This window comes from Bufo bufo, chromosome 5 (assembly GCF_905171765.1).
Source record: "Bufo bufo chromosome 5, aBufBuf1.1, whole genome shotgun sequence".
Lineage (NCBI taxonomy): Eukaryota > Metazoa > Chordata > Amphibia > Anura > Bufonidae > Bufo > Bufo bufo.
The window spans coordinates 402,215,490-402,241,948 of record NC_053393.1 but is presented as its reverse complement, the minus strand read 5'-3'; the positions used below and the strand labels follow the sequence as shown (position 1 = coordinate 402,241,948).

At 43.5% G+C, this 26,459-nt stretch overlaps 1 protein-coding gene across 1 annotated transcript in view; it reads left to right on the top strand.

Annotated features, from left to right (window-relative positions):
- TBC1D5 (TBC1 domain family member 5) overlaps positions 1 to 26,459 on the top strand; it is a 651,704-nt gene that overhangs the window by 32,504 nt on the left and 592,741 nt on the right. The window contains exon 2 of the mRNA XM_040432915.1: positions 10,076 to 10,140. The gene's annotated coding sequence lies outside the window, so the exon portion shown is untranslated. The remainder of the gene's footprint in view (positions 1 to 10,075; positions 10,141 to 26,459) is intronic.

The window sequence follows — 26,459 nt, the reverse complement described above, 5'->3', positions numbered from 1 at the left end:
ATGAAATTTTATGCTCAAAAGTATGTAATTTATTTTGTAACTGCTATTAAAGGTGTTCTCTGGGCTATTTATAAAAACAGTTCTTTCTAAGGCCCCGTGGAAGGAACAGAGGAAGATCATTTGATTAATACTTAGCAGTCACTTGGTCCGCCAATGTCATTGTCACCGCTGCATTCACATAGGCCGCTGGCTCTTCCGCCAGATGATTGCGCTTCTTTTCCAGTTTCGTGGTATAACCATTCCCTTGCAGTCATCTTGGCACTGTTTGAGTCTCTGTCTTGGTTGGGGACCCAAGTTGAGACCTTGAAGATGGCGTGTTCGTCATAATGTTTGACTTTTCAGTAAGTCAAGAAGTTCTTGCCGGCTCTTCTCTCTTCATTGTGTCATAGTGTATTCAGGGATTCCCTTTCAATCATCTTTGGACAGTTTGCATCTCTGTCTTGGTTTAGGACCTAATTCAGGACCTCGAAGATGGCAAGTTCATGATAATTTTAGAGTTTCCAGCAAGGGAAGAATTTTTAAGCTGTCCCTTCTCTCTACATTGTGTCATAGTGTATTCGGGGATTCCCTCGATGAGGATCCTATCAGTATTTTGCCCTGAAATAAAGACGCTGATAGAAATCTTAGTTTAAGAAATGTTTAGTGTAAAAACAGTGTATTAATTAAGAATAGTTTTGTGACAAATGTTTCAAAGTGAATTGGGTGTAGAGAGCGTGCGTTCCTCTGGCGGCTAGCTCCAGCTCCGAGGAGTGAGACATTGATAGATAGCCTCTACTAGCCTCATTTCATTTGCACAGCAAGGCATCCTGCCCAAAGTTTGGGTGCTCAGCCAAAACAAATAGAAAGCCTACAGCGAAACTGGTGTCTTTTTTTATTTTTAGTTTGTTCCCCAGAGGCATGTGATACTTGTTAACTAAAACTTAACCACGTGTTACATGTTAATTTTGTCCTTATCCGGTTTTTTCCTTACATCTGAATGGTTGCCAGGTTTCACAGATTGTATGTCAAATTAAATGCAGGGGAAAAAAACAAAAACCAGGGCTCAGTCTGCTATCAAGTGTTGCATCGAAACACTCCAGAAGACTTTCAGTAGCCCGATCCGCAGACGAGAAGAGAAAACAAGCCTGCGATTGTCATTTTGATTGTTAAGATTATTATTAGCAGAGAGAAGAATTGAAAGCAGACGTTCAACATTCAAGAGCGGTTTCCCATAAAGAGACCGAAACGCGCTGCCAAAGATTTGACGGAGTTATTCCCCCTGCACTTGTGGCAATAATTTTTAAGTGTTGAAAACGGCGACAAGACTGTATAACGTTACAAACTGCTAATGATGTGTTTACTGCATCCAATTTCTATTTAAGGTGCAGCTTATATCACAGCGATAGTTGTCTGGGTCTTAATTCAGTTCCTTTCCACAACTATCCATCATAAAAGTCTGTCTTGCCCTGCAGAGCATTTCCCCGGCACTCCTAAGTTCTGCAGGAGATGCATTTTATGTAGCGCTTGCCGACCTGTTATTTTTCAGCCACCGGACTCTGGCAGAAGTGGAGTTAAAAATGTATGCTTCCTTCAACATTTGCTTACTACTTCACAATTTCCTTTATATTGCAGAATTATTTATTTGCTGGTTTATTTATGTATTTCATTATTTATTTGATTATTTAGTAAATTATTTATCCGATGAATTATTAATACTTTTTTCATGATGTGCTTTAAATTATTTATCCCTTAATTTTGAGTTTATTGCTTTTAGATGTTGCCTTGCCACTAACTAGTTTTAGTGATTTTTTTTTTTTTTTTTTAATACTAGCTTATTGAAATTTAACCTGTTTCCTGCCACAATAGGTATGTGCTGAGTGTGGAAAAAAGTGTACTAGGTCTGAAGTTGCAGCCGTTATATCCGGAAGAAAACTGAACAAGTTTTGTAGGCATCTGATGATCCTAGAAATCATGTTTTTTTTATTATTTTCTAAGCATTGTTATATTTTTCAGGCTTTTGCATTTTGAGAAACTTCAGCAAATAGCATTCAGCCTTCATTCACACGTCCGTAGTGTGTTTTGCGGATCCGCAAAAAATGGACACCGGAAATGTGCGTTCCGCACTAATAGAATATGCCTATTCTTGTCCGCAGTTGCGGACAAGAATAGGACATGTTCTATTTTTTTCGGGAATGGAATTGCGGACCCGGAAGTGCGGGTCCTCAATTCCGTATCTGGGCGGCACATCGTGCGGCCCCATAGAAATGAATGGCTCCGCAATTCCGTTCCGCAAAATGCGGAACGAAATTGCGGACGTGTGAATAGGGGCCTTATTATGTAGAGGAAGTTAAAAAGGACCTTTCACCACTCCTCACATGCCTGTTTTAATAGCTTCATGCATTCCCCATGTAATAACAATTCTGGAGCATCTATTCTTATGTCTGTATGTTGTGCCATTCCTTTATTATTTCTACTAGAAGTTATGAATGAATTGCTAGCAGTCTGCAGTAAGGGTACAGAGGGGAGGTAACCAGTTGGGGGGGTGTACAGTCTCATTCTATCCAATCAGTGCTGCAATTTTTAGACCGTGCAGGTACACCCCCCCCAAATTGTTACCTCCCCTCTGTACCCTTACTGCAGACTGCTAGCAATTCATTCATAACTTCTAGTAGAAATAATAAAGGAATGGCACAACATACAGACATAAGAATAGATGTTCCAGAATTGTTATTACACGGGGAATGCATGAAGCTATTAAAACAGGCATGTCAAGAGAGGTGACAGGTCATCTTTAATACAAGCCACTTCCTATTATTTATTTTCAACCATATTAACTATACACTGCGTTTCTATGGTTACGACCACCTGTAATCCATCAGTGGTGGTCATGCTTGCATACTATAGGAAAAAGCACAGGTGTCTCTGGTGGCCAGGACCATAGGTGCGCACATAGGGTAATACTTTTTCTTATAGTGTTCAAGCATGACCATTGCTGCTGGATTGCGGGGTGGTTGTAACCATGGAAACAAGCAATGTACAGTTGCAAGAAAAAGTATGTGAACCCTTTGGAATGATATGGATTTCTGGCCAAATTGGTCATAAAATGTGATCTGATCTTCATCTAAGTCACAACAATAGACAATCACGGTCTGCTTAAACTAATAACACACAAAGAATTTAATGTTACCATGTTTTTATTGAACACACCATGTAAACATTCACAGTGTAGGTGGAAAAAGTATGTGAACCCTTGGATTTAATAATTGGTTGAACCTCCTTTGGCAGCAATAACTTCAACCAAACGTTTCCTGTAGTTGCAGATCAGACGTGCACAACGGTCAGGAGTAATTCTTGACCATTCCTCTTTACAGAACTGTTTCAGTTCAGCAATATTCTTGGGATGTCTGGTGTGAATCGCTCTCTTGAGGTCATGCCACAGCATCTCAATCGGGTTGAGGTCAGGACTCTGACTGGGCCACTCCAGAAGGCGTATTTTCTTCTGTTTAAGCCATTCTGTTGTTGATTTACTTCTATGCTTTGGGTCGTTGTCCTGTTGCAATACCCATCTTCTGTTGAACTTCAGCTGGTGGACAGATGGCCTTAAGTTCTCCTGCAAAATGTCTTGATAAACTTGGGAATTCATTTTTCATTTGGTAATCCGTCCAGGCCCTGACGCAGCAAAGAAGCCCCAAACTATGATGCCCCCACCACCATACTTCACAGTTGGGATGAGGTTTTGATGTTGGTGTGCTGTGCCTCTTTTTCTCCACACATAGTGTTGTGTGTTTCTTCCAAACAACTCAACTTTGGTTTCATCTGTCCACAGAATATTTTGCCAGTACTGCTGTGGAACATCCAGGTGCTCTTGTGCAAACTGTAAACGTGCAGCAATGTTTTTTTTGGACAGCAGTGGCTTTCTCTGTGGTAGCCTCCCATGAAATCCATTGTTGTTTAGTTTTTTACGCATTGTAGATTCGCTAACAGGGATGTTAGCATATGCCAGAGACTTTTGTAAGTCTTTAGCTGACACTCTAGGATTCTTCTTCACCTCATTGAGCAGTCTGCGCTGTGCTCTTGCAGTATCTTTACAGGACGGCCACTCCTAGGGAGAGTAGCAGCAGTGCTGAACTTTCTCCATTTATAGACAATTTGTCTTACCATGGACTGATGAACAGCAAGGCTTTTGGAGATACTTTTATAACCCTTTCCAGCTTTATGCAAGTCAACAATTCTTAATCGTAGGTCTTCTGAGAGCTCTTTTGTGCGAGGCATAATTGTATTTTTTTTATGCTCACGGACTTCATGACTGACTGCATCAGCTCCATGCTAACAGAATACAGGCTGCTATAAACATTTCCTGTATTCTGCTGGCTTCTGGGGGCAGTGAGGTGGAATATGAAATATAATTTAACAGGGAGAGCTTCATTTCTATTTCTGAAAACCTCTGAGCTGTCGTAGAAGATTTGACCAGGGCAGGTCTAGATGCTGAGCACCACCGCTGTTCTCAGGCATGAAGGTTCTGCTGACTGCTGTTCTCTTTTGCCACCTTTGATATGTTAAGTCTCCCCCCGCTGAAGAAAAACCGTGGCAGGTAGAGCTGTACAATGCCCTGCAGCAGGAGATTACTCTCCATTCAGAATGCATGGGGATATGCCTGATCAGTTCTTTTCCGGTATAGAGCCCCTGTGACGGAACTCTATGCCGGAAAAGAAAAACGCAAGTGTGAAAGTACCCTAAGACTGTAATAAATGTGGTTTGACGGTAGCAGTTTATCCGTCAGTAAGCAGCTTTACAAAAGTCGCACGTCTTTATGAAAAAGTCCCATGTTCTATTAAAAAGTCTCATAAGATAAGCATGGTCCTCACTGAAGTGAAATTGCGCATTTTTTTTTTACTTTTCTGCGACTTTTTAAATAGTCGCAATAGTAAATCTGTCTAGAGATTCATTTACATAATAAAACACGCCCACTTTCAGAAAACTGGCAAGCATAGTGCAGAGCAGAAAAAAGTCGCAAATGTTTGTGCAGTTTTAGCGATTGCACAAAAATTCGCGACTTTTTCACTCTATTATTCTGACTTGAGCTAATAATAAATCTGGCCCTTTGTTTTGATCAGAGAAATATCCTACCTTGTTATCTTCACTCACTATATTGGAGTACTGTGCTCAATGTGAGCTATCTAGATTTTATAGATTTCTATATAGCATTCTAAGGGGTTTTCAGGGACTATATTGATAACTATCAAGTGAATGGGAGCTGAGCTGCAGTGCCTGAGAATGGCCACTACATGGAGCTGTGGGGTTCCGGCTCCATACACGGTTTACTTCCTGGTGTCGGATCCCCACTGATCTGATATTGATGACCTATCCTATGGAGAGGTCATCAATTTCTTAAGCCCCTATTAGACCACACAATAATCAGGCACATTATCAGGAACAAGTGTTCTTAGGAACACTCGTTCCCGATAATTGGCTTGAATCGATCAGCTGAAGAACGAGCAAACCTTGTTCATCGGCTGATGGCCATCTTTCATCAGGAGGAACAGGGCCTAATTATTGGCCGCACATCTCTGTGTAATCAAGCATGTGCTGCTGATAATGTATAGAACAGAATGAGAGAGGAACGAATCATTCCTCCCACATTCAGTTTGTATTGGCTTGTGTAATCAAGTCAATGGATGTGTTATCATCCATCAGCGCTCGCACTACCTGAAGATCGGGTAGTGTTACCAGCCTTAGTCCTGGAAAACTCCTGTAAATGATGAAAGCCTAAGGCCTCTTTCACACGGGCGTTGCAGGAAAAGGTGCGGGTGCGTTGCGGGTACATGCACGATTTTTCCGCGCGAGTGCAAAACATTGTAATGTGTTTTGCACTCGCGTGAGAAAAATGGGATCAGTGTTCTGTAGATTGTATTATTTTTCCCTTTATAACATGGTTATAAAGGAAAATAATAGCATTCTTAATACAGAATGCATTGTACAATAGCGCTGGAGGGGTTAAAAATGTTTTAAACTCACCTTAATCCACTTGCTTGCGCAGCTTGTCATCTCTTCTGTCTTCTTTTTTGCTGTGTGCAGGAAAAAGACCAGTGGTGACGTCACTCCGGTCATCACATGGTCCGTCACATGATCTTTTACCATGGTGATGGATCATGTGATGGACCATGTGATGACCGGAGTGACGTCACCACAGGTCCTTTTCCTGCACACAGCAACAAAGAAGACAGAAGAGATGCCGGGCTGCGCGATCAAGTGGACTAAGGTGAGTTTAATTATTATTATTTTTTTTTTAACCCCTCCAGCCCTATTGTACTATGCATTCTGTATTAAGAATGCTATTATTTTCCCTTATAACCATGTTATAAGGGAAAATAATACAATCTACAGAACACCGATCCCAAGCCGAACTTCTGTGAAGAAGTTCGGGTTTGGGTACCAAACATGCGCGATTTTTCTTACGCGAGTGCAAAACGCATTACAATTTTTTGCACTCGCGTGGAAAAATCACGCATGTTCCCGCAACACACCCGCACCTTTTCCCGCAACGCCCGTGTGAAAGAGGCCTAAGAGGCTACTGTATTTCAGCTACAGAAAAGCCCATGGGGCCTTAATGTGCCTCCTTATGCCTTTGAGTCATACGGAAGGTCTTTGTTAGATTCTGTGCGAATCTGACAAATCGAGGCATTGTCCATTAGAAACGGTGTACCAATGGAATCTCGAATAGACACTTTGGGGCAGATTTACTAAGCCTGTAGATGCCGTAAACTCAGACAGGCCTTCTAGACCTGCGCCAGATTTATCACAGGGGCTCAGGCTGGATGAGAAATGTTGTGCAGGGATAGACACTTCTGTCTGATTCTATACCAACTATTGGTTGGCTTACTTTTGTACTAAAGTTTACACCAGATTTTTAGCACGTTTGACACAAAATGTTGAAACTTAGGCTACACGCCCTTGCTGATATGCCTCAGGCTCCGTTGAGGAGCCGGATAACGGAAAGGACGGATTCTGCAGATAACTGAGACCTAACTGAGTGTAACGGAACCTAAAGACCACATAGACTATAATGGGGTCCGTTCGGTGTCCGCTCAGAATATGATTTTTGAGCCGAGACGAAAGTCCTGCTGCTCCTCCACGGAGCCAGAGAACGAAAAGGAGAAACGGTGATGTGAAAGGAGCCTCACACAATTCTTGAGCGAGTTGAAAAGATTGGAGAAACCATTGTGCAACATTGTACCAATTTGCACTACTTTTTAGGCAGGAGAAGACAATTAGTAAATTTCATAATTATTTTATTGCTCAATGCAGACTAATATTTCACAATCCACTGTTCAGAGGACCTTCTCCCCCAGCATTACACCATCGGCAGAGTCCACCTCTACATTCTGATCCAGCACTAGAAATCCTGGGACTTGCAGTTCAACACCTTCCAGTACTATAATACCAGTGCTTCCTTCCACCAACTCTTGATGGATAATCTTAGGATAGGAAAGAACTAGCACAGCACCTTCAGATGTAGAGTATTTAACAAAGTACTTTATTATACTCACTTGTTCTTTGAGGTAAAACCACATGTCTTAAAATTCATAAAAACTGCACTTTGCACACCAGCTCTTGAACTTGACCCAGGGACCCAAGAAAAAAACCTCCCAGGCTGTGAGCTCTGCGCCACGATTGGACAGCGCTACAGCCTGGGAGAAGGAACGCCCAGGGAGAAACAGGGCAGACTCCTCCTAGTATAACCAAATCAGCGAAAATACCGGGGGACATAGCGGGAGAACGGAGCAGCGCCCCGGAATAATACTAAGTGCAGTGAGATCCCGGGGCGCCGCTCTACACAGCCTAATAGTTATCTTACAATAGGTCCTCTTCAAGGATGGATCTGACAGTGGCATGTTTAAATTAAGAAGGGAAGACACCGGTCTTAAATTACCTGCTTTGTGTAGGCCCCCTTATTCCACCAAAACAGCTATGAGGCGCGGACTCTACAAGACCCCTGAAGGTGTCCTGTGGTATTTAGCATCAGATGTTGGCAGCCGATCCTTTAAGGCGGTTAGCACCTAGGTGAAAAGTATTGGTTAGCAGGGGTTGTTACTGCTGGGACCCCCTGCAGTTCTAAGAATGAGAATAAATAAAGGATATATATAATTTTAGAAGTCTACGTAGGTGTCGCGAAGCTTCTGTGTTGTGATATCTGCTCTTTACATTTTGATGTTGAAGCCCAAATTTCTCTTTGCTTGTAAACATGTTTTTAATAAGGAAAGATCCTTTAAAAATAGCCCAGCATGTGCTCCATATTTTTCTAATTCTGACATATGTTGTAAAGTAAGGCAACTGAAGTAACATATTTGGCCTAATTGTAATAATTTAATATTCTGATTAGACAGATAATTAAAGTTTACAATATGGGCTGAATATAATGAAATCCTAAAATATATACTGCTCAAATGAAGTACACTCACCAGAGGGGATGTATTGCTCCACATTATAGTGTCTCCATCTTTAAATATGTGCTATTTTTTTGATCTGACAACCAGGCTCCATTGTCCAGCAACTTTACACTAATAGGGGCCAGTGAGGTCATCCATTGCTGTGATGCCAGCGGCCATTCTGCGATTCCTCTCTGAGCAGCGCCTCATAGATCACCTATTATTGATGGACTAAATAGCCATTGCACTGGCCAGTGCACAGTATATCATGTCTCTGCCTCATACGGTACACGTGCTCTTGTTTTGTCTTATGGACAGAAAGTAGGTTGATATTGAACTTGTCATCTGTTGTATGTCTAAGAAAGATGCTGCTTTGGAATGCTAACCTATAATGACTTATAGCCTGTAACTAACCTGTAATGACCTATATCCCATAACTAACTTATAATGACCTATATCCTATAACTAACCTGTAATGACCTATATCCCATAACTAACCTATATCCTATAACTAAACTATAATGACACATAACCTATAACTAACCTGTAATGACCTATATCCTATAACTAACTCATAACATATATCCTTTAACTAACCTGTAATGACCTATATCCTATAACTAATCTATAATGACCCATAACCTATGACTAACCTACAATGAACTATATCCTGTAATAAACTATATCCTATAACTAACCCACAATGACAGTGCAACAGCAATTTACACAGCGCTGTGACCTTCTCGCAGCTTACCCTAGGCCAGTGACGTCACATTCATCAGTCACATGGCCTAGGCCCAGTTCAGTCAATTCAAGTAAATAGGGTTTCCATGGGCATAGTCGTATGAGAACTTAATTTTTGTAGGGTGAGTTGTAAATTTTACTGGCGCCATTCAATGTTCCACTTGATGTATTTTGAATCTGTAAAAAAAAGGATTTGTGGGCTTTAAAAACCCACATTTCCACCGTTGTGGTTTTGGTTTCGTTCTTTTTGGTGTTCATTATGTGGCAAAAATGACATCACAACCCTATTCTGCAGGTCAGTATAATTACAGTGATACCAAATTAATATAGTTTTTATTATGTTTATATTTTCTAAAAAAAAAAAATGTGCTGCGTTTCCATATTCCGACACACATCCTTCATATTTTGTGGGGCAAACTGTAACATGCAACATTTAGATTTTTACCCCCATTTTTTGTGTTCTTGGGAAGGCAGGGTTACAGAAAAAGCCAATTCTGGTGTTGAGATTTTCTAACGGGAAAACCTGTTGCTACATTCCCAAGAAAAAGACTTTTATTCTTTATGCAAATGATGGTTTCAGTGCAGAGAGAGCGTCCCACCCCTCAATACACTGAAGTACTAATCTGCATAGATAATAAGTGTTTTTTCTCTGGAATGCCACAACCGATATTTACAAAACAGGTAAAACTTTAACCAGCAGGATCAACCCCACATAGTTTTGATCCTTTTGACAGGTGCTCTTTAACTGTGAATCCAACCATTTTTTCATTTGTTGCTTAGAAACTATTTTTTTCTGGAGGACATTTGCACATTAAGAAAGATTTTGAGACTTTGTAGATGAAGTGTCTTCCACACCGCACTCCGCTGAGATGCTTTCAGATTAATTATGACTGGTATAGAACTAAACATGTTTGTGTCTTTCTTAGGGAGAAGGTGGACAGGTTGTGCTTTGGAATCAGCAGGGCCCAGTGGGAGACGTACAGCTGCCAAGGTAATGTTTCTAAACAAATATAAAATAGCATAGAAATAGTACCATACATCTGTAAAAGAATCAATTGTGGCTAATGGAGACTTTTTGGGGTGTTTGGTAACATCTGTAGCAGTTACCCAAGGGAATGTCAGGAGATTATTTATTCCGCTGTGTTAGAGTATTCATACTTTGCATGTTTATCATTACTGTCTCCAGATATTAACTGAATGAGTTTAAGAAGAAATTTCAGGATATATTATTATTTTTCTAATTATCTTACTTTATTTACAAGGTGAACTATGTAGGGGGAAGTTTTTCATAATTTCTCCAAAAGCACCATAAACACATGGTCATGGTTTAAGTTGTCTTATGTGAATGAAGCCTAGGCACTGAACTTTCAACTAGCGCGGCATATTTACAACTCACAAAAAGTTAGGGACATTTGGCTTTTGGGTCAAATGTATGGAAAACGTAAAAAATGTTTACTCTACAGTGATATCATATCATCTAAGTTGAGCATTTAAGTAGAAACAGCAATGGTGATTTCCTCATGTCAAACAATTTATTGAAACAAAAGCCAACACCAGTGGTGAGTATACCCCCACAAAAATGTCAGTGTCTCATGTGGCCTTGAGCATCAATTACAGCTTGACAACGACATCTCATTCTCTTCACAAGTCGACTTATTGTCTGCTGAGGCATGGGGTCCTACTCTTCTTGAAGGGCGGCCCTCAGGTCATTGAGGTTCTGGGGTACAGAGTTACAAGCCTCTACATGGAGACTCAGCTGATCCCATAGGTTTTCAATGGTATTCAGGTCTAGAGAAAATGTCGGCCACTCCATATGAGGTCCCCCAGTCTCCAGCAGCAGTTCCCTAATGACGCAACCTTGATGAGCTGACGCATTGTCGTCCATGAAGATGACATTAGGCCTGTGTTGATCATGCGGAGGCACAATGACTAGATTAATGATGTTATTCATGTAGTATGGGCTTGTCACTGTACCATTAACAAAGTGTAGGGCAGTTCTGTATTGACTAGGCACTCCTGCCCACACTGTAACACCACCAAAGGCTCGTCTGGTGACAGCAGTGGCTGATGCACAGTGCACTCCTTGACGTCTACAACATCATTGGCGGCCAGCGTGAATCGACTTTCATTAGTCAACAGCACTGAGGCCCACTGGTCCCTCATCCAGCATAGATGCTCCCTGGCCCATGCAAGACGATGACGCCTGTGGTCAGGTACCCTTGCAGGTCGTCTAGCATGCAGACCACACTGATGTAAATGGTTTCTGTTGGTCTGACGTGATACTTGGGTGCCTCTCACCTCCCTTAAATGTGCCTGGAGTTGTGTGGCATTCATCATCCGGTTCCGCAGGGCATTGTTCACAATAAAGCAGTCATCAGTATGGGATGTGGCCAAAGGATGTCCACTTCTATGCCTTCTTTCTGTGACTCTTCCAGTCTCTCTGTATCTCTGTTGACACTCTGTTACACTCCAAGCTCACTGGCCACTTCCATCTGAGAATATCCTGCTTGAAGCCTCACAATGGCACGGTACTGTTGATCAATTGTTAGGTGTCGTCTTGGACATGTGCGTTCCACATTAAGTCACATCAAGTTCATAATTTCAAGGTTATAGTGCATTTTAGGTTCATCCTGAAATTTCACCCACAAGCCAAATATCCCTAACTTGTAGTGTATATCTGTAGTGTAATTAAATATAAGAAACTTTATAGTCTATTTTATTGGAGAAAATGCATCTTCCGCCACTTATTAATCACTTCATTTTTATCCCTGTCACCTGAACTGATCATTCACTCTCAACTCACAGCTAAAATCTGATTTGAGAGATCAGACCTATAGACTATCAGCACTGGTATCAGGTTACAAGGGAGGAGTGAGCTGCTGGAAGGAGACAGAGGCACAGATAGAGAGAACCTGCTGCATATAGTAAGTTTACTATGTCTCGCCAGTGCTTGATTCACAGTTACACTCCTCTGTACTGCTGTATAATGTTCTGCTGAAGATATGGTACTGAGGTAGGGGAGATCTGTCTGTGCACTGTGTATGGGACACATCATAGCATCTAGTCCACACTCACTCTGGACCTCAGCTCTTGGGGGGAAAAAGGCAATTAGAGATGGAGCCTGGCAAAAAAACGTAGAGTACAAGTTATATAATGGTTAGATATAGTGTTATTCCTCACGTACACACACTACAGCTTATTTTAGAAAGTCACTTTAACCCTTTCGGGATGTGACCTAATTTTTTTTTTTTTATTTCCATTTTTTTCTTCCCCTCCTTTCAACACCCATCATTTTTTTAGTTTTATTTACATAGCTGTATTAGGGCTTGTTTTTTGCGGGACTTTTAATGGCACTGTTTATTTTATCATAGCTTGTGTTGGAAAATGGGAAAAAAAACTCTTTGCGCAGTGAAATTGGGTTTTGTTTTTGCGCCATTCACTTTGTGCTAAAAATGACATGATGCCCTTATTCTGCAGGTCATTAAGATTACGGTGATATCAAATTTATATAGTTTTTATTATGTTTTATTAAAAAATAAAAACCTTTCAAAAAAGAGCCATAACTTTTTTATTTTTGTTTTTTATTTCTGTCTATGGAGCCGTATAAGGGCTTGTTTTTATTGCAGCAAACTGTAGTTTCTGATACCATTTTGAGGGTATATATACGACTTTTTGAGCACTTTTTCTCAATTTTCCAGAAAGGGGGGGGGGGGGCAAGGTGACCAAAACATGGCGAATTACACGTTTCTTTTTTTTTCTGTTAAGACGTACAGGAAAAATATTTTTATATTTTAATAGTCCTGACATTTTTGGACGTGACTATTACTCTGGATAGGATAGGTCATCAGTATCTGATCGGTGGGGGTCCGACACCTGGAACCTGTGCTGATCAGCTGTGAGCGCCGCTTGGTATTGCAGCGCAGCCGCATTCACTTGAATAGGGCTGAGCAGCTGCTGCAAGCCACATGATTGATGAACGTGTTGTCACTTGGCCTAGGAAAAGCAGAGAGAAGGCCATGGCGCTCACAGGAGCACCGCTGCCTTCTCAAACAGCTGATTGGCGGGGGTCCGGGTGTCGGATCCCTACCGATCAGATACTGATGACCTATACTAACTGCCTCCAAACTGAATGTTCATATTAAATAATTTCCTTATATCTTTTTTTTACAGTTGTTGCAAATGCAGATACCATATGAGCAGTTATACACATTTTTAGATCTTTGAGAGAAAACAAGTTCAGTGTTTGTATCTATTTAAATCAAACCCACATATTTTTATCTGTTTGGAATTTAGTTTTGAAGTGTCGATGCAATAAAAAGTAAAAGAAAAAAAGATTGTTTTACAGGTAGCCACTTGTATTTTCTTTGATTGTGTTTTCTCTTCAAAGTCTTCCAGTGCAGTGAAGCGACAGCTCCTGATACATTCCATCCCATCCTAGACATGAAGTCAGGGTCTGCATCTTATCAGTCTGCCATCTTATTCTTCACTCTATACTTCATAGCATACGTTCACATGATTTTGAAAAAGGAAATGCATATTTTAGGTCAATCGTGTAGGTCCTAACTAAAGTCCCTGGAAATACTGTAATCATAACTATTCCAATTGCAAATTCAAATTATACTCGATCCTTCTAAAATCACTATTCGGACCCTGGAGCTGGCATGTCTCATTTCTACAGTCTTAGGGTACCTCCACACTCGCGGCAGAGGATTCCGGCAGGCAGTTCCGTCGCCGGAACTGCCTGCCGGATCAGTCAAAACGTATGCAAACTGATGGCATTTGTCAGACGGATCAGGATCCTAATCCGTATAACAAATCCATTGAAATGCTGGATCCGTCTCTCCGGTGTCATCCGGAAAAACGGATCCGGCATTTTTTTTTAATTTTTCACATATTTGCGTTCTGAGCATGCACAGACCGCAATGCCGGATCCGTTTTGCCGGAACACTCGGGGCCAGAACGGCATTCATGCATTTCAATAGAAAAAAAGGCAGAATTTTGGACGGAGATAAAACCGCAGTATTTTCTCTGTCCTGAAAAGGCAAAAACACTGAACTGAAGACATCCTGATGCATCCTGAACAGATTACTCTCCATTCAGAATGCATTAGGATAAAACTGATCAGTTCTTTTCCGGTATAGAGCCCCTAGGACGGAATTCAATGCCGGAAGAGAATAACACTAGTGTGAAAGTACCCTTACTCCCTTTTACACCTGTCCACATTGCTATCACTTTTTTCTGTCTCTAATTCGAGCACACATCCTCACAGGATGGAGAGCCATCCTCCATAACTCTTTCTGGCGTTACCCTGCCCTTTTCTGTCCCAGTCCCCTCTGTGTTATTGTGACTTGGACAGGTGTGTGGAGGAGGATCTTGGGTGGTTGCTGATACAGGAACTGATATCATTCAGTTGACAGATGCAGACAGGAGAACATTGGAGCAAAAGGAGACCTCAGACAGATCAAAGAACTGTACTCCATATTGTATCTGTTTTATCACTGATTGTAGGCTTTGAGAGTGGCCTTGTGGTTGCAGTTAAAGGAGGTCCTAGAATGCAATGGTGAATTATAATAGTTAAATCTAGGGTGGCAGCCCCAGGCCCGACATCCCTGTGGTGATGAGCATCCCTCACTTCCTTAGAGGGTCCGTGAGGGAGGGTGCAGTCTGCTTACATTCACTGTTACCTCATTTGACTTGCGGTTCTGGATGCTCGTAGGAGAAAAGGACCTGTGATGATGTCATCGCCATCTGACCAGAAACATATGGATACAATGAAGAAAAACAAAAGGGAGGAATACTGGGCACTTAACTGAAGAAGATATTATTTAGGCCTTATGCACACGACACTGTTTTTTCACAGTCAGTGATTTGGCTTCAGTGGTCCGTGTCCGATTTTGCTTCAGTTGTGTTTCCTTGTGTCTTCCTTTTTTTTTTGTCTGACAGGGGAAAAACAAGGAAGGTTAATGAAAAGTGTAATTTTATTGCACCAAGGTCTTGTAGAAAAATAGCGGACGCGGACACTGACATACCAGTTGTGCATCCGTTTTTTTTGACGGACCCATTGACTTGAATGGGTCCGTCCTCCGTTTTCCACTGACAAGAATAGGACAGGTTATTTTTTTTTGACGGACTGGAATCACGGATCACGGACGCGGAGAAAAAACGGAGGACTATCAGTTTTTTTTTTCACAGCTCCATAGAAATGAATAGGACCTCCGCTAAACTGTGAAAAATGACGGAACGGACGCGGATGCACACAACGGTCGTGTGCATGAGGCCTTATTAGGTTAAAAAACTCTGCTGCTCCGTCCATTTCTATGGGAGCACCAGAGATTGCTGAGTGCTGTTCTTGACTATCTCTGGCGCTCCCATAGAAATTAATTGAGTGGCAGCGTGCTTTTCCGACCAGCTACTCTGTCCATTTCAGGGGGCTCCACAGGATACAGGGCCCCCGATCTCATGATAAGTAGGCCCCCCACCAATCTGATAGTTATGTCCTATCCTGTGGATAGAGGATAACTTGTTATAACTGGAATACTCCTTTAAAGGGATTGTCTCAATTCAGCAAATGGCATTTATCATGTAGACAAAATTAATACAAGGTACTTACTAATGTATTGTGATTGTCCACATTGCCTCTTTTTTGCAGGCTGGATTAATTTTTCCGTGGCATGATACGCTGCTCGTTTCCATGGTTACGACCACCCTGTAATGCAGCAGAGGTGGTCGTGCTTGCACACTATAGGAAAAAGTTCTGACCTGTGCACACTCCTGTGGTCCCAGCCACCAGTGAGGGTCCTCCAAAGCAGGAGCTGATCTTACAGAACTTGCAGATGAGCTCTTTATTCTGAGACGTGGAGGGCGGACCCCTCTCTCTCCCCTAATAGGCTGTATGGACAAGGGTTGTCTTTGTAAAGTAAAGTAAATGAAACACTGAGCGGTATATAGTAACGTTTCTAGCTGCGAAAATAATGTGGTTGGTTTAGGCCTTGTTGTCTATGAAATGGAGTTCTTCTGTCCTGTTTAATTAGATTCCGGTGGGTTTTATGACAATGTTATATTCATTTGCAAATATTTTACACTGACACCTAACAGTTTTCCTATCAAGTCTGAATAATAATGAGTAGCGTTGAAAGCTTTGTGGAATGTGGAATACTTTTGTAAGATTACTCTATCATCAAGCTGTGAGGGTTTTTGAAATGGAAGAACAGGATTGTACAGCTCTTTGGTGAATCAACTTGAAGGCATAAAAGAACATGATGGATATATCTTTAGCTGGAGCCTCGCAATAAAAACATCTTTCAAGTGAACTGATTCTGGGATATTTTGTGTCGAAACTAGGGATATAATAGACTTTAAGGCACCACTACTCAGGGGAGGTTTTAAATGAACTCCCTACACAATCTGACGCTGGCAACACTGGCAACATAATGTTTAATGAAAAGAACATTGCCCATCACCGCTCCTCTCCTGCTGGTGTATATGGTCGCTTCCTTGATCACCCACGCCATGGCTGCAGGACTCAGTGTCTCAGTCCTGCCGGCATCTTCCTTTTCTTGCCCGGCGGTCCCGGTTGCCCGAGTAGCTATGGTTATTTAACGGGGACTGAGGCCTACTGACAATGCCTCTCTCTGCCCTATGGCATGTATGTTATCTCTAGCTCCTAAAAGAGCCAGCTTGCACCCTGATCTTCCCCAGCCGTAGGCTGGTTACCTTGACGTACGTTAGGCACCTTCCCCTGTGGAAAAGTGCCTGAGTAATAGGCTCTAGTCTGCTAGTTCCCTGCTAAGGTGAGCCATGTTTGTTTGCCTGGTCTACGAAACTGACCTCAACTAGTGCTCTGTTCTGACCTTGTGCAACCGGCCCTGACATCGGCCTGTTAATAACATATCTCCCCTCCCGTCAGCCTCTCCAACATACAGTCCCATGTAAATACCATCTCTCCTGTCAGCCTCTCCAACATACAGTCCCGTGTAACTAACATCTCCCCTCCCGTCAGCCTCTCCAACATACAGTCCCATGTAAATACCATCTCTCCTGTCAGCCTCTCCAACATACAGTCCCGTGTAAATAACATATCTCCCCTCCCGTCAGCCTCTCCAACATACAGTCCCATGTAAATACCATCTCTCCTGTCAGCCTCTCCAACATACAGTCCCGTGTAACTAACATCTCCCCTCCCGTCAGCCCCTCCAACATACAGTCCCATGTATATAACATATCTCCCCTCCCGTCAGCCTCTCCAGCATACAGTCCCATGTAAATGACATCACCCCCTCTCTCTAACCCCTCCAACATGAAGTCTCATGTAAGTAATATTGTTCCCCTCCCTCCAGGTTACGGTTAACAAGCCCCTGGGGGGTCTGAAGTGAATGCACAGCAAGCTATTATAGCCAAGTGATAAAGTCCAGTCCGGTATAGGGGATCTTCCCTGTACTTCATCACTTGGCTATAATAGCCTGCTGTGCATTCACTCCAGACCCCCTCCCCACAGGCACTTGGAAACATCAGACAGGGCCCCTGACCAACATTGAAGAGTGAATACCCTTTTTGGAAACTTTTGATATGTCATAAGGACATATCAAAAGTGTTGATTGGTGGGGGTCTAGAACGAGAAGCGCTGCTTTTCTTCACTGCTGAGCGCAATACTAAAGACCGTCTCATAGACTTTCTATGGAGATCGTCCTCAGTATCGCACTCAGTGCTCAGCAGCGAAGAGAAGCAGCGCTTGGCTGAGCGCGTCTGACTCCTCGTTCTAGACATCAGTTGGGGTCTCAGTGCTGGGACCCCCGCCGATCAACACTATTGATATGCCCCTATGATATATCAAAAGTTTCAAAAACTAAAGCCCACTGCCCACCATGAAGCTTTTCAACCTGCCAGGTGCCACCCCGTGAAGATCACGAGCCGCTGCAGCAGCCTCCCTTCACTGCTTCAGACCGCTGTGCTGAATGGTCCGGCAGGCCGCCCAAACTGACCAATAACAAAGCTCCTTGCTGTACGGAGCTTTGTTGCTGGATATTTCGGCCACCGGCAGCATCTCTGCGCCTTTTCACAGTGCGCCCTGCGCTCATGAATGGCAGGGAAAACTTAGCACGAATTGATACGCATCAGACTACTTTTTTATGGAGTAAAATGGCCTGAACAGACATTTGATGCTTGTGCAGGCAATATTGAGATCTTAGATTGCATTGCATTTTCTTGGTGACGGGTTCAGCGTTGATCTCTGACATTCAGAAGTGCCTCTTGTCACTAAGGCCTTCAACACAGCTGCGCCGCTCCCCGTTCTCAATGTGTCCACTGACGGCACCAGGCCCATCATTCTTAGTTCACCCCCAAAGCAGACATTACCAAGTCTCTGTTCCCCTTAGCTTTCTGGGACGTCTTGGGAGTTTCATGTTGACTGAAGAAGCTCCAGGTAAAGGCACCCTTCTGGAAAACGAGTTGGATGAGGTTCAGAACATAAGCTTGAGCCTAAAGAAGCGCCAAATAATCCCTTTTGTGGAACTTTGCAAACATGCCCCCCCCCTCCCGTCTTTAATAAAGCATTGCTTGTAACTATTGGACATCTGTTTAGCTCTGAACCAGTTTGTCATTTGAAGAACGGTGTTTTTTAGGTAGAAATTGAGTGAGCCAAGCACATAAATAAACATATTCATCTGGAATAGGGAAATCTGCTAATTCCACTTCATGTAGCAGTTGTTAACTGGCCTCACGTATGACTGATGTCGGTATAGTTTTAGCTTTATGTGCTTATCCAGAATTGTGCAAGAGGCTGCGGAGAAACAGTTAATTCATTTCTTACTGTTTTTCTCCAGTTTATAAAAAAAAAAAAATCCCCAAGAAATGTACATTTGGAAGCAAAAGGCATACTTGTAATATCATCAAAGTTTGGATTGTTCTTTCCATATGATTAGAGTTTCTTAAAGCTGAAAAATGTGTTATGCTTTGCAACAAACAGATGCTGCTCTAACAATGCAATACATTATGTACCAAAAATGATCTCTGTTTTAATCATAGATGCTGATTTAATGAGATAAGACTCGCTTACATCAAAAATGGATTTTGGATGTGATTTTACTTTCGGTATATTTCCTCTACATAATTAATAGAAATATGGTACAAGCAGGCTGGAAAGTGGCTTGTTGTAGTATTTTTATTCTGCTGTACATTTCAGTTATATTTGGATTGTTTATGGCGGTCTTCACAGTATATGTGCCTCCTATAACCCCCCGAAACCTGACATTGAATTAAATGATCACACGCCATTGTGTACAATTTTACCTGCTTTTCATTTTTATTCGACTGCACGCTCACTTATTTGACTGATTCATAACTGGACTAATGATGAGAATTGCCAAGCATTGGAAATTGTTCCCAGTTCTCAGTCCAAAGATGACTAGAAAGTAAATGCAAACTGGATCTACATTTACCAGTTGGTGGAAATTGTATTAAAGGGCATCTGTCATCAGATTTGGCTGACCTGTTGCATGTGCGCTTGACAGCTAAGGGCATGTGTTGGTCCCATGTCCATATGTGCCCGCATTGCTGAGAAAAATGAAGTTTTAATATATACAAATGAGCCTCTAGGAGCAATGGGGGCGTTGCCTTTACACCTAGAGGCTCAGCTGTCTCTGCAACTGCCGCACCCTCTGCACTTTGATTGACTTTAGGAGAAGTCAGGGCCAGGTGTGATGACGTTTACACTGCCTGGCCCCGTCAATCAAAGAGGAGATTCATCAGCAGTTGCAGAGAGAACTGAGCCTCTAAGTGTAATGGCCCCCGTTGCTCTTAGAGGCTCATTTGCATATATTAAAACTTCATTTTTTTCAGTAATGCAGGCACATATGAACATGCGACCAACACAGATGTCTTCAGCTGCCAAGTGCACATGTAACTAGGGTTGTTATGATACCCAAATTTTGATTCGATACCATAAAAAAAGTATTGCGATACTCGATACCACGTGAAAAAAAATGCCAAAAAAGGCGCGTGCATTCCGCATTTAAAAAAATGGCGAATCGCGTAGTTTTTAGTTCTTTTTTTATGTAATATGTTTATTTATTTATTGTTTCTATATTTTGTATGTAAAATTGGGAAAGGTGATGATGTATACTTAATATTTTGGTGGTTTTTTTATTTTATTTTTTTTACTTTTTATTTAATAACTATTTCCCCCCTTCGAGGCTAGAACCTGGGATCTTACACTCTCCCTGCTGCCCTGGGCTATGTGCACACAGCAGCAGGGATGTTACCATGGCATTAAGGGCTTCAGTAACATCCTGGCTGCCATGGTAACCGATCGGAGCCCCAGGATTACACTGCTGGGTCTCCGATCAGAAGCTGCCACTGCCACCAATGAGAAGGGGAGGGGCACCCTGTGGCCACTGCCACCAATGATTTTAATACTGGGGGCGTTGAGGGGGGGGGGGGGGAGGCGCACTGCGCCACCAATGATAATTAACCTTTAATACAGGAGGCGGGTGCCGGCAGCAGATCAGCGGCAGTTAACCCCTCAGGTGCCACACCTGAGGGGTTAACTGCCGCTGATCGCAGCTCCCTGTCAGAGGCAGGGTGCCGGCAATGTGATTCTGCTGCCGGCACCTGCCTCCTGTATTAAAGGTTAAAGGGCTTCTGTCACCCCATTAAACCGTTTTTTTTTTTCTTTACTAATAATCCCTACACTGCGATCTCATCATACATAAGCTAATTAATGATTTTCGTTCAGTAGAATTTGTTAAAAATCGATTTTTATAATATGTAAATTACCTTGCTACCAGCAAGTAGGGCGGCTACTTGCTGGTAGCAGCCGCATCCTCCGATGGTAATGACGCCCCCTCTGCTTGTTGATTGACAGGGCCAGGGAACGGAATCGTTCTGTGCTGGCCCTGCCTGTTTTGATTCAATATCTGGCGCCTGCGCCGCGGCCGTACCTCTCTTCAATCTGCGCAGGCGCACTGAGAGGCGGCCACTCACTCGGCCGCTCCATCCTCAATGCGCCTGCGCCGGGTGTAGATGTGACGTCATCGGCGCAGGCGCATTGAGGATGGAGCGGCCGAGTGAGTGGCAGCGCGCTCATGTTCCGTGATGCTAGGCTGCGCAGTAGGGCAGCCTAGTATCGATAAATGTCAAGTCCTTGTATCGTATCAATTTACAAAAGTATCGATTGGGTATCGATATTTCGATACCCGCAACAACCCTACATGTAACAGGTCAGCCAGTTTCATAGGTACAAATCTGCTGTCCGATGCCCTTTACAGGGGTTTTCCGGGATTTTAAAAATTAGCTGGACACCAGGAAATGTACAAAAAAATAAAACTAACAGTCACATTTTAAGTCCCTCGCTATTCCAACGACTATGCTCTTGTCATTCTCGTCAGCCTTCATTTACTTTACTGCTGTGATGATATGCCTTACATCCATGTGAATGCAGCAGCCAGTAACTGGTCTCAGTAGTCTTATGCCATACAGTGATTAGCTTCAGTGGTCACATGGATGTATCGCATGTCATAGCCGCCATCAGAATAGTACATCAGTATCAGATAAGTGGGGGTCCGATTCCCGATACCCCCGCTGATCAGCTTTTGGCAAACAATAGTGTTCAGTGATGAAAGCAGGTTCTGCCTTGATACTAATGATGGCTGCATCAAAGTTTGCAGGAGCGCTAGAGAGTGCCTACTACCATCATGCATAGTGCGGAGACACATAGGACCAACATCAGGTGTCATGGTGTTCGGCGCCATTAGCTACCTTGGCCATTCCCGTCTACTATTCATGAAGGGAACACTGACCAGCCTTCATTTTGTCCAGGACATCGTGAAACCAGTCCTACTGCCATTTTTGACTCGGGAGATGTGGTGTTCCAACAAGATAACGCCCGCCCACTTAAAGCCTGCACTACACAACGTGCTCCCCAGGTTATACAGAAGCTTTCCTGGCCATTTCTATTGCTAAATCTCCTCCCCATCAAGAATGTCTTGGACTGAATAGGGCGACAGATCTCCCATGCACAGCAGCCAACAACCACCTTGGCTGAACTACGAGTCCAAGTTGAAACAGCTTGGAATGACATACCACAGGAGTGGTAACAAGGGGAACTTTAAGGCCTCATGCACACGACCGTTGTGTGCATCTGTGGCCGTTGTGCCGTTTTCCGTTTTTTTTCGCGGACCCATTGACTTTCAATGGGTCCGTGGAAAAATCGGAAAATGCACAGTTTTGCAGCCGCATCCGTGATCCGTGTTTCTTGTCCGTCAAAAAAATATGACCTGTCCTATTTTTTTGACGGACAACGGTTCACGGACCCATTCAAGTCAATGGGTCCGTGAAAGAACACGGATGCACACAAGATTGGCATCCGCGTCCGTGATCCGTGGCCGTAGGTTACTTTCATACAGACGGATTCGAAGATCCGTCTGCATAAAAGCCTTTTCCGAGATGAGTTTTCACTTCGTGAAAACTCAAATCCGACAGTATATTCTAACACAGAGGCGTTCCCATAGTGATGGGGACGCTTCTGGTTAGAATATACTACGAACTGTGTACATGACTGCCCCCTGCTTGCCTGGCAGCACCCGATCTCTTACAGGGGGCTGTGATCCGCACAATTAACCCCTCAGGTGCTGCAGACCCCCCTCCCTCCCCAGTTTGAATATCATTGGTGGCCAGTGTGCGCCCCCCCTCCCTCTATTGTAATATCATTGGTGGCCAGTGTGTGGCCTCCCCCGCCCCCCCTCCCTCTATTGTAATATCATTGGTGGCCAGTGTGCGGCCCCCCCCAGCCCCCCCTCTATTGTATTAATATCATTGGTGGCCAGTGTGCGGCCTCCCCCCCCCCCCCCCGATCATTGGTGGCAGCGGAGATTCCGATCGGAGTCCCAGTTTAATCGCTCTGGGGCTCCGATCAGTAACCATGGCAACCAGGACGCTACTGCAGGCCTGGTTGCCATGGTTACTTAGCAATATTACAATATTAGAAGCATCATACTTACCTGCTGGCTGCTGCGATGTCTGTGTCCGGCCGGGAGCTCCTCCTACTGGTAAGTGACAGATCATTAAGCAATGCGCCGCACAGACCTGTCACTTACCAGCAGGAGGAGCTCCCGGCCGGACACAGACATCGCAGCAGCCAGCAGGTAAGTATGATGCTTCTAATATTGTAATATTGCTAAGTAACCATGGCAACCAGGCCTGCAGTAGCGTCCTGGTTGCCATGGTTACCGATCGGAGCCCCAGAGCGATTAAACTTGGACTCCGATCGGAATCTCCGCTGCCACCAATGATCGGGCAGGAGGGGGGGGGGGGGGGGAGAGAGGAGGCCGCACACTGGCCACCAATGAAATTACAATAGAGGGGGGGAGGGGGGCCGACGGAGGCCGCACACTGGCCACCAATGATATTACAATAGGGGGGGGGGCGCACACTGGCCACCAATGATATTACAATAGAGGGGGGGCCGGGGGGGGGGGCGCACACTGGCCACCAATGATATTCAAACTGGGGAGGAAGGGGGGTCTGCCCCCTGCTGCCTGGCAGCCCCTGATCTCTTACAGGGGGCTATGATACGCACAATTAACCCCTTCAGGTGTGGCACCTGAAGGGTTAATTGTGCTGATCACAGCCCCCTGTAAGAGATCGGGTGCTGCCAGGCAGCAGGGGGCAGTCATGTACACAGTTCGTAGTATATTCTAACTAGAAGCGTCCCCATCACTATGGGAACGCCTCTGTGTTAGAATATACTGTCGGATCTGAGTTTCACGATGTAACTCAAATCCGATGGTGTATTCTAACATAGAGGCGTTCCCATGGTGATGGGGACGCTTCAAGTTAAAATATACCATCGGATTGGAGAAAACTCCGATCCTATGGTATATTAACTCCTGACTTTACATTGAAAGTCAATAGGGGATGGATCCGTTTGAAATTGCACCATATTGTGTCAACGTCAAACGGATCCGTCCACATTGACTTGCATTGTAAGTCAGGACGGATCCGTTTGGCTCCGCACGGCCAGGCGGACACCAAAACGACTTTTTTTTCATGTCCGTGGATCCTCCAAAAATCAAGGAAGACCCACGGACGAAAAAACGGTCACGGATCACGGACCAACGGAACCCCGTTTTGCGGACCGTGAAAAAATACGGTCGTGTGCATGAGGCCTAAGTGTGTGATCATTGACCAAGCTCCCCTAGCAGCTTATGCTTTGTGAACCTTGGTTCAGTTGCAATAAGTTTTCCAGGTATTCGTTTTCATTTTCCTGTAGTGTATACTTGTTTCAGTTTTATCCTAAGATGTTTTTGGATGTCAAAAAGATGCCTCCCCTAGAGACCAGGGATTGACACGGGAGTGGCATGCAGAGCTTTATCTGTGTGCATGGTGTTGCTATATTATCTTATCTAGGTCTTTAGCAGTACAAGCTGACATTAAATTCCTCATCCTCAAATGATAATGAGGTGACTCTACTCACCATACCCCAGCCTATACAACAAAGCTGGCAAATAAGCTGCAGAAAACAGGTTATTCTCTAATGTGCAGTGTGAAAATTGAAATATTTTAGGATTTTTCTTATATGGATAGATGCATAAAAATATTTAAAAATGTGAAAATATTAACGTTAAAATATGTTTATAATGCAAAACCTAATAGAAATAATATCATTTTCCAATGATGCATTCCGTTCAAGTTGCCTAGGCATTTGACAGTCCAAGTAAAAAAGAATCATCTAGCCTATGGGATTTTGATTTGAGAGGAGGAAAAATATGGCTAAGGCCTCATGCACGGTCCTGCATTCATTCTGCATTTTTTGGCCCATTTATTTCCAAATTATTTCAGTGGGACTGTTTTGCGGCCAAGAATAGGCATTTGTAAGTTAGTATGGGACCCCCAGAAGGGGAAAATGATCGATGCACTCTGCCTTTATCTGTGTTTTGCAGATGGAAAAACAGATACGATTCTGTGCATGAGGCCTAAGCGAAGCAGGTTGCAGCATGAGGTGTAGATGGTATGGAGGTCATGCAGAAATCATTAGGTGTGTGTGTGTGTGTGTGTGTGTGTGTGTGTATGTATGTATGTATGTATGTATGTATATATATATATATATATATATATATATATATATATATATATATACACACTGAGCAAAAATATAAACGCAACACTTTCGGTTTTGCTCCCATTTTGCATGAGCTGAACTCAAAGATCTGAAACATTTTCTACATACATAAAAGACCCATTACTCTCAAATATACAAATCTGTCTAAATCTGTGTTAGTGAGCACTTCTCCTTTGCCGAGATAATCCATCCCACCTCACAGGTGTGGCATATCCAGGTGCTGATTAGACTGCATGAATATTGCACAGGTGTGCCTTAGACTGCCACAATAAAAAGCCACTCTGAAATGTGCACAGTTTTGCCTTACGGGGGTGGGCGGTTCAGAAAACCAGTCAGTATCTGGTGTGGCCACCATTTGCCTCACGTAGTGTAACACATCTCCATCGCATAGTTGATCAGGTTGTTGATTTTGGACTGTGGAATGTTGGTCCACTCCTCTTCAATAGCTATGCGAAGTTGCAGAATATTGGCAGGAGCTGGAACACGCTCTCGTATACGCCGATCCAGAGCATCCCAAACATGCTCAATGGGTGACATGTCCGGTGAGTATGCTGGCCATGCAAGAACTGGGATGTTTTCAGCGTCCAGGAATTGTGTACAGATCCTTGCAATATGGGGCCGTGCGTTATCATGCTGCAACATGAGGTGATGGTCGTGGATGAATGGCACAACAATGGGCCTCAGGATCTCGTCACGGTATCTCTGTGCATTCAAAATGCCATCAATAAAATGCACCTGTGTTCGTTGTCCATAACATACACCTGCCCATACCATAACCCCACCGCCACCATGGGCCACTCGATCCACCACGTTGACGTCAGCAAACCGCTCCATCACACAACGCCACACACGCTGTCTGCCATCTGCCCTGAACAGTGAAAAGCGGGACTCATCCATGAATAGAACGCCTCTCCAACATGCCAGACGCCATCAAATGTGAGCATTTGCCCTGTGGGGATTTGCTCTGGTAGACAGACTTGCGGACGCAGTACAGAGGCAATGACAATGGCTTTAACTTAAGCAGTGCAGTGTTTTATTCACACATAAGTAAAGTGACAACAAAAAGGCAGTTTCAAGGAAAAACTGTCACCTTGAGTCTGGTGTTTGTTCACACCAGGCTGCAGCACATAAGTCCTTGGGTGAAGCAGAAGTCCACGTGCTTTTTCCCAAACAATATAGCAGGCCTTAGTCCCGGCCCA